General features: G+C 43.4%; 1 long non-coding RNA gene across 2 annotated transcripts; it reads left to right on the plus strand.

Annotated features, from left to right (window-relative positions):
• Positions 1-2,508: 2,508 nt before the first annotated feature.
• On the plus strand, positions 2,509-8,456 carry LOC116586763. Of its 2 annotated transcripts, none has more exons than XR_004284139.1 (3): positions 2,509-2,759; positions 6,175-6,414; positions 7,120-8,456. It is a non-coding gene; the product is annotated as an uncharacterized LOC116586763 (long non-coding RNA). The 2 variants fall into 2 exon arrangements; XR_004284140.1 differs by having other exon boundaries at positions 2,509-2,641.
• The last annotated feature ends 1,350 nt before the right edge of the window (positions 8,457-9,806 follow it).

The following is a 9,806-nucleotide window of genomic DNA, read 5'->3' on the forward strand; positions in this document are numbered from 1 at the left end:
GGCAACTTCGCTTTTATGTACCCAAGAGAAATAGAACATAGAAATTCAAAGACTTATATTTGAATGTTTATAGCAGCTTTTTTTAATGACAGTCCCAAACTGTGAAAAAAAAAAAAAGTGTCCATCAACCGATGATAACACATTGTGGCATATCCACTGCTCGGACTACTACTCAGCAATACATAGGAATGCACTACCCATGCACGCATCGGCAAGGAGGAATCTCAAAAGCATTAGGCTAAGTGAAAGAGATGAGACATAAAATATTACATAACATGATTTCGTTAACACATGAAAGTCTAGAAAAGGTAAACTATGGTGATAGAAATTCTATCAGTGGTTGACAAAGACAAAAGATGAGGAACTCACAGACTCCAAAGGGACAACATCAGGGAAACTGGGGGAGGGGGGTGACATGAATGTTCTTTGTTATGCTGGTGGTTATGTTTACACACTGTATATATTTGCTAAAACTCATTAAAAAGTTTATTTAAAATAGGTGAGTTTTATCACATGTAAATGATTCCTCCATAAAATGGACTAATTCAAAACATAAAAGGAAGAGTAATAATATACCTGCCTAGAATCCAACAATGTCACTCCAGTTATTTCCCCAAAAGAAGTGAAATATATGTCCTCAAGGAGATTCATACAGAAATGTTTATAGCAGCTTTAGTCATAAAAGCCAAAAACTGAAGGAAAACGTCCTTCAACAGAGAGTGTATAAGCCAATTGTGGTATATTCCTAGGATTAAATGATATTTAACAATACAAAGAAATCAATAACTTGGATGAATCTAAAAACATTATGGTGAACAAAAGCTAGATCCAAATAATACATAGTATATGATTTCATTTGTATGAAATTAAGGATAAGCAAAACAGGGATGTCTGGGTGGTTCAGTCTGTTAGAGGCCGAGTCTTGATTTCAGCTCAGGTCATGATCTCAAGGTCATGATCTCATGGTTGTGAGACCTTGCTGGGCATGGAGCCTGCTCAAGATTCTCTCTCTCCATCTCCCTCTGCCCCCACCTCCACCCCTGCTTGTGCACGCGCGCACACACACACACACACACACACACACATACACACTGTCTCTAGAAGAAGAGAAAGAAGAAAAAGGAGGAGGAGAAGAAAGAAGAGGAGGAGGAAGAGAAGGAGAAGAAGAAGGAGGAGAAGGAGAAGAAAAACAAATCTATGGTGAAAGAAATCAGAAGAGTGGTATTACCTACCGGGGGTCGTACTTGAGTTGAAGGGGACATACAGGACCTTTCTTGGGGAAATTGAAATATTCTGTATCATGACTAGGGAATTTGTTATAGGTTGTATGCACTTTTATTCTTGGTAGAACAGTACACCTAAGTTCTGCGTGTTTCAGCACATGCAAATTTTACAAACTTCTCATTGCATTTAAAATAAAATCCAGGGGCACCTGGGTGGCTCAGTGGGTTAAACCGCTGCCTTTGGCTCGGGTCATGATCTCAGGGTCCTGGGATCGAGTCCCGCATCGGGCTCTCTGCTCAGCAGGGAGCCTGCTTCCCTCTCTCTCTCTCTCTCTGCCTACTTGTGATCTTTCTCTGTCAAATAAATAAATAAAATCTTAAAAAAAATAATAAAATATAATAAAATAAAATAAAATCCAAACTCCTTACAGAGGCCGTAAAATCCCAGACCCCGCTCCAATTTACTATATTCCACACTGTCCTTCCCTCCCCTTCCTCCAGGCATATGAGCTTCTTTTAGGACCTCGGGCTTGCCCTAGTAATCCAGGCCTTTGCACATGCTATCCCTTTTGCCTGGATACTCTCCTCTGCCCCTTCACTCGGTTGGGTCATTCTCATACCTCAGGTCTCAGATAAATGTCACCTCCTCCAGGAGGCCTTCCTTGGCTACATCTAAAAGCGGCCCTCCTTGGTCCTTTGCCTCTGTCCCTCATTGGTTGCACTCATGTACTTATTAACCACTCCTCATCTTCTGTGGTCTAGCTCCTTATTTTCGCCACGCACAGAACATAAGTTCTCAGTTCTGTCAGCAGTAGTTCAGAATTTTGTTGTTCATTGTTGAGGCGAGTGGGGATGTAGGGTTAATTAAGATCATCTTTATTTTATTTTTTAAAATAGATTTTAATGATTTATTTGCGAGAGAGCGTGCACAAGAGCAAGCAGAAGTGGGGCTGGGGGGTTGCAGAGAGAGAGGGAGAAGCAGACTCTTGCTGAGCAGGGAGCCCCAAGGCCCTGGAATCAGCATCTGAGCTGAAAGCAGCTGCTTAACACACTGAACCACCCCCCCACCCCCGGGCACCCGTGGAGTTTGTTTTAATTTAAAAGCAACACACCACTTTTTCCTCCAAACCTGTCTCAAGCACTTCTCCATCCCTGCCAGTCCTGACTTTCCAAATTAAATGAAATGTTCCTAAGGGTAGGCATCAGATTTCTTTACGTCCAAGTGGGCGTCCCTCGCCACCTGCTCGGTCTGACACAGCCTGGGGCAAACGCCCTACCTGCCGCTCGTTCAGCTCACCTGCAAACAGGGCCGAAGAGCAGAATCCCCAACCGTGGAGAGCTTCGTTGGGGCAAGATAAGAACAGAAGACCCGTGTGGGAATACAAATCTGTTCTTTGGGGTGGAGAAAATGTTGTCACGTAGGTATCATTATTAATAGCACTCTTTTACTCTTAGAAGTGTCCTGGTTTGGACAGGAAATTCTACTGGCATCCTACCCAGCAGGAAACCTCAGGGACACGGTGACAAGGAGGAGAGGTAAGTTGTGGGGGCTGAGGGACAGGGTAAGACAGGGGCATAAAGCCTCCAGGAGGCACCAGAAATGCAGGAAGATGTGGGAATGGTGACCGGCAGGCAACCACAGAGAGCCCATTAACGGAACAGGAGACATCAAGGCAAACTTTTCTCCTAAACAACTGCGTCAGGTGCTAGTTCAGCTTGAAACACTCAAAACGTATTGACCTTTCCTTGAGGTGAAGGTGATTAGCATCCATCTTATGTACAGGAAAATTAATGCATATTTGCAATTTATATTCAACTCGCAATACTTGTTTATTCTAGAAAAAGAGTTAGAAGCTTCTCTTTCAACCGTTTAATCCTTTGGACTAATCATTCTCCAGCAGTAGTTGGAGCGGACTACAGATAAAGCCCTGAGGGAGGGCTGATGGGAGTGGGGGTCCTCCAGGGGCCCGGCAAGCAGTTAGTTTGAGCCCAGAATGCTGGCGAGCCAGCACCAGTATCCTGATCCCTCTGGGTGATGAACGTGCCATTTCCAAGAACGCTTATCTAAGGTTTCCTGGCCTGACGGTTCACTGTTTGCACGTCTTACGCAGGGCTGATCTACGGAGGAAAACTCCTTTTCAGATTTCTCTCTTCCCTGAGCCTGGAAAAGAATCTCTTTTTCCCTGTGACCTCCTGCCACAGCCCTTGGCAGGAGATCATAACCCAGGGCCCATCACCCAGTAATGGGTGTTTTCCACCGAAGGTCTGCCAAGGAGACAGTGGCTGGATTCGCCTTTCTGCTCCTTCTGCACCACAGGCTGAGAAAGCAAAGGCACCCCAAGGGTGAGCTGCTTCCCACCCATGCTCCCCACGCATCGTGCAAAGGGAAGACGAAGTATTGCGGTATTCACGAACTACAGAAACCTGTACCCCGAAGATGGTCACTTCGCAGCTTTCTGCATACCCTCACTTTTTCTGCCACAGCTGGGCTCCTTCTCAGAACTGTTTTCCAAGTGGCAGCTTGTGTTTATTCTACTGGGCTTTTGGAGAACTTTGGGAAGGAAAAAATCAACAAAGTGTAGTTATGCGCATGGAAAACCATATGCTTCATAAAGCTGCATATGCGCTGTGTTTAAGATGTACATGAAAATATGCCAGAATAAACACCTGCCAACTTCACAACCTACCTAGATTAGAAAATTAAAAAAGCCTATGTTCATATGCAAAAAATACAGCCTGAGTTAAATTTTGTAGATTGTTAAAGCTGAAAGAGCTCATTCGAGGTTTGCAAACTCAGATTCCTAGGGCAAGCAAACAGGTCGTGTTAATGAGAAAAGCGGGCCAGGTGTGGCCAGTGGGGAGCTGGGATGGGCTGAGGACCACCCAAACAAGTTCCTTTAGGCAAGTGTGGCCGCTCAAAAACACAGAAACAAGAAAGCTAGAAATCTATATTCTTTTGTGAGTTCTCCTGACTTTTCTGGTGTTGTTGGGTCATTCGGATTTATTTTAAACTATTGTAGAGGTTGAACAACATTGCAACTAAGATTTGACCCATGGATGTCCAGTCTGAGAACTCTTCTTGAAAGATTCCATAATTTAGTAATGGTTGAGGGGTTTGATGGAAAGTTTTCACAATGTCACACTGATGGTGACTGCCAAATATGTCAGCAGGGCTTGGCTTTCCTGTTTCCAATTTCTCCTAATTCTGATATTGTGTGACCTGTCTTCATAGGAGATGTTGCTTCATGGATAGGTTTTCAGATGATCAATTCAGTTGTGCGTTTTTCATGTGGGTTTTTTTTTTTCCCCCTATTTGTCCCTCAAGATCCATTCTGCATCCTTCTTTATCTTGCTCTTTGTCTCCAGAGGCTGACCTCTATTGCTTTGCCCTTGTCCTTTGGCTGCTGGTGGAGTTTAGCCAATGAGAGGCCCCAATATGAGCTCAGAGAGAAGGTGGGAGGAAATTTATGGGTTTCCCTCCACTAAAGGCTCCTGTCAGGCAGTGTGCTCCATGGAGCTTATTTCTTGGGTTTTAGGAACCACACCCTCTTCTTCCCCCTTCAGACTAAGAGGCGGCTTCGAATTATTGTTGGATTCAGAGTGCTTCATTCTTCCTTGTTGGGCTCCCCAAACCCTGTCCATAAGTTTGTGAATAGTTCCTTTATTACCATCTCTTCAATCACCAGCTAGAGGTAGAGTAGGCAACTAGCCTGGTTTGCCTAAGACTCTATTTGGGATATCCCTCAGTCCTGGGCAAAGCGAAGTAGTTGGTTGACCTACGTATGTGCTCTGTTTGTATACTTCTTTAAAACCTGCTGCTTTATCATTCTATTCCTTCTTTCTGATCTTCAATAATTTCAAATATTCTTATTTTATCTCTTTATAAGAATATTCAAATATTTTTGTAGTCTCTTACAGATACTTTTATTATCTCTGATTCTTAGGGTGCTCTTTATCCTTCTGCTGCATCTGCTGACTCTCTCTCATGGTGGTTGATTTCCCTGTGTGAGTTCTTTGTGGCTCTTTGAGTCCCAGCAGTCTCACAATTGCTTCTATTTTATCCTAAGGGTTCGACTGACCTGAGTAGCTTGTGCTAACTTCGTATTAGTATACATTTGGACACCACACCCATATGTGGCACAGACTTGGTTTCTTGGACATAACTTTTTTTGTCTTCTATTAAACCAGGGCCTTAGACAGGTGGCAAGCTTTCTTCCTTCTTTCCTAGACTCAAGTGTGGAGATTTTATACTCACCATTTTATCGACAGTGTAACTTGTCAAGGCTCACAGCTTTATGCCGAAGCTCAGATCTGGTTTCCCTACCTGGCAAGGGCTTGAGGCCACATCTCTTAGAATTCTGGCTAGTGTCAAGACCCCAACCTTTAGGTATCAGGGTCTATGTCTGGGTCAGAATTTTTGCTGAAATGCCAGCCCTCCATTACAGTCCTGGCTTTACAGTCGTGGCTTTGATTTCCCCTTTCATGAACCAGAGGATTTTTTTTCTGTCTTTTATGCCAGAATTTTATAAAATTCTATTTCTATATTTTCATTCCATTCAACCTTTCTATGAATCTGTTGTGCCATACTGTCAGAAACAGAGACAACTTTGAAACACTGATGTTCAGACCCAGCATAAACTGGAAGTAGGCTTTAATATGGCACTGCTTCTGCCCTTGCAGAGTCAGAGAGAGAATTTGGCTTACACATTGAGGCCAAAATGCAGCAAGTCTGAGGGGCCAGACTTGGATACCTAACCAAGTGTGAGTCACTTCTGATGCTAATCTCATCTCATTTAAGGTGATTGGCACCATGAGGCAAGGTGGAAATGAAATATTCATTGCCCATTCAATATTACCTAATTTGTATGTCCAAGTGTTGACAAAAGAGAAGCCTTTGCCGTCTACTTTATGAGTAATTGTAAATTAATATGCAGCCCTGCACCCATTCTAGTGAGAGGAGAATAACTTAAATTTGCCAACTGTTCCACAACATGGCCTGGTTTCAACTGCAGATGTCACCCATCCTGTTGGAAATTTAGAGGGATCGAGAGACTTCCTAAAAGAAGCAACTCTGAATAACATTTTGGAATGGGGAATCTGAGAGTCTTATATAACCAAGGTTAAAAGAAACACCAAAGATCATCATCTCATTTCACCAGTGAGGGAAATGAGGCCCAACATGGATTTCGGGGTAAGACATTTCTTCTAACTCTTTCAAGCAACTTTCACAGCACAGCCAAATAAATAGTCGTTTTGCTTCTGCAGTTATGTTGTCATTCTATGACTTGATAGATTTTTTTTTTTTTTCATCAAAAAGTTGTACTGAACAGATCTTTGGGTGGGGTGCTCCATACCTACATGTATCTTTCAGGCAGGACTAGAGAGCTACGTCCATCACAATGACTTACTGCCCAAAGATGGCAGCTTGTTCTTCATTTGCTTAATGAATCCATTGGGCCCTGAGGTTTCCTAGGGCTTGATCAGAGAGGAAATGCCCAGGGCTTTGACGCTTTGCAAATGTCAGTTTGAAGTTGCAGATATTTCTTCCAACTGTAGGTTGTCTGTACAGGAACCAGGCCCCCACAGCACAAAGCAGGTACCTCAACCACTCCCCAGCCAGAGCCCTCTCTAGGGGGCTTCACTCAAGTCAAGAGCTAGGAGTGGGAGCCCCTCATTCTGAATCTAATTCCTTCATCCAGTAACAGAGGCAAGAGCCAGTGGGAAAGGGTCCCGGAGGAATAAGGTGATGTGGTTGTGAAGCATATGGGAAAAGCATTACTGTAATTAGAAAAAAGGAAAACTAGTAAGTGTTGTTTCTGTCCTTTGTATTCATTCTCTTATTGAATCATTACCAAAATGCTGTGAGTTAAGTACCACTCCTAATCCCATTTTACAGATGAGAACACTGAGGCACAAAGCAGTCAAGCAGGAAATCACACAGCAAGTAAGGGACAGAACCAGAATGTGAGTCTGGCACTCTTGACTCAAGAACCTTCTATCATAACCATGCTGCATGCCATGTCCTGAGCTCTTGGGAGCACCGTCGTTCACATGTAATGTTTATCTGTCCCTGTGAGACTTCTCAGGCATGCTCCCTTCTCTTATAGCTTTAGATTTTAATACTAACAATACCTGGATAAAGCACTGGTTCGAGAGCTTTATATGCACACATGACTTTATCTATCCTCACAACTCCATGAGTCCCATTTTACTGATAAGGAAACTGAGGTTGAAAGAAGGTTAAGTACCTAGTCTTGATACCAGAGAGGTAGTAAGTGACAGAGGCCACATTCAAATCCAGACCTTCTGATTTCAAAGTCTGAGCTCTCCTTACTATGACAGTGGATCCCAAACTTCAGTGGGTACCCTGGGAATCTTTTAAGAAAGGAGATCTCAGCCTCTACTCCCAGATTCTGAATCAGTTGATCTGGGGAAATCCCAGGAATCTGTCTTCTTGAACTTTCCAGAGTAGAGGACTGTACTTTGCCAACCTCCACCTCGCCATATTGCCTCTATGACTGCAACAGATCAGATATAAACTGGTCAGTTGGATTTTAGCTCTGACATCATCATATTGCTCAAGCCTGCTCTCTGGTATTGCATGGTATTGCTCACTGTACTGGCTTCTTACATTGCGGATGTTCCCCTTCCCAATCTCTGCACACAGCCCTGAGAAACAAGGTATCTGTGTTGTTAGTTGGAACACTTTTCATTGCAAACGACAAAAAAAAAAAAAAAAAAGCAATTAAACAAACTTTAGCAAAAGGGGGATTCATTGGCTCATGGAACTGAAGACTCCAGGGGTAAATCTACCTTTAGGTATGGCTTGATCCAGGTAGTCAACTGGTGTCACCCAGAATTCGTCTCTGTTTACTTTTCAGTTTTGTTTTCCTCTTCGTTGGCTTCATTCTCAGGTCCAGCCTCCCCTCAAGAGCTGATGGCCATCTGAAACTTCAAGCTCCTATTCATGTAGTTTCACGACTCTTGCAGAAAGATGGAACCTCATTTTCAATTGTTTTGGCAAAAATCCTGAGGCCAAGTCTCATCAAGCTCTGTTGATTTAAATTCTTATTCTTGAATGAAGCATTGTGGCCTGAGGGTGTAGAATATTCCAATTGGCTAAATTAGGTAGGTGGGGTGGGAGGTGCAGGGTCAGCCTGACTAAAGGCACATGAAATGAGCCTGAGGGAGAGTTGGGCCCTAAAAAAAAAAATAAATAAATAATGAAATACATAAAAAGAATAGATAAAGGGCAGGTGAAAGTTACCCAAGGCCAGCATCAGAGCGAGATATCTGATTCCCAGAGCAGAGATTACCAGGCTACAGGCGATTGTGGAATGAACTCTAGGGAAATTGACCCACCAGGCTTTTCCCATACTCAGAGCAGAGTTAAGCTGGAAGGAGAACCCTAACATTTTGGTACTAACAAAACAAAACAACACAAACGTGGCCCTTTACAAATGGAATAGAACGCACAATAAAATTTCAGAGTTGAGAAGGATCTTATCGATCTTCCAGTCCGACCACTTAATTTTGACATTTTAAAAAACCAACAAAATTAATCATTTTGAGTTAGAAAGATCAATAAGCCATTCACTGAGCACACAAAGAAGGAACAAGTTTGTTGAGGTCTGTGGAAAGAGCCATAGAAGGTGTGGAGTCTTGAGTTCCAGTTCCAGACAAAGGAGGCCGGTCACTTCAGCAAGGTGGTTCCCGCCTTCCGCCATCTGTGATCTGTCAGACGTTTCTCAGCAACATCATATCGGGGTCAGGACTACAACCCAAGTCCCCCAGTCTAGGACTCTTTGCTTTCATCTTTGCAGTCCCTGCTGGGAATCATGTCTTCTCCCTTTCTTGGCCCTACTTTCTTTGCTCTTTTCCTCCTGTTAGACTTTCCGCCAAAAGGTTGGCATCGCTCATTCAGTCTGCATTTATGGACTGCCCAAGACGCATGTAAGGATGGCGGGAAAGGAGTGACAAGTGAGACACTGTTGAGCTCTCGAATTTACAACTTGGTCGTCCTCAAGTTTCTTGGAAAATGCTTCTTTCTTGCCAGTTCACCCCCATCTGCCATACTTTCCCTGCTGTCTCAATGGTTCAGAGTCCTCCCCAACTGTTCACTTCCCTTAAAACACTCTCCTCTGACTTGCTCCTTTTCTTGCTTTCCTGAACCATGGGCACAGAGTAACCTTTTTCTGAGTTCATTCCATCTGATACCATCTGATACCATCCGTTAAAATTTAACGGCAAGTGCTTAGCAAAAAGATGACGAGCTTTACTGGCAATTCAAACCAGGTTATTGGGCACCATCTGCCTTCCTTCAAATTAATGGGAAGAAGGAATGGATCCTTAGGGCTTTGTTTATTTTTAGATCATTGCAAAGGAACCCAGAGGGCTGTCTCTTGATCATGTTAATCCCCAGCCTAAATGAGGCCAAAATATCAAGGGGGAGAATAAATTACCATAAACAGGTTTCTATTCACATATAGTAGCTATGGGAAAAGCAGAATAAAGTGTTCCTATCTCCCTGTCTTCATCCTACCATCCCCACCCATCCCTGGACCCACTGGGAGAAAAGCAAAT

This window comes from Mustela erminea, chromosome 3, assembly GCF_009829155.1.
Source record: "Mustela erminea isolate mMusErm1 chromosome 3, mMusErm1.Pri, whole genome shotgun sequence".
In the NCBI taxonomy this organism is placed as follows: domain Eukaryota; kingdom Metazoa; phylum Chordata; class Mammalia; order Carnivora; family Mustelidae; genus Mustela; species Mustela erminea.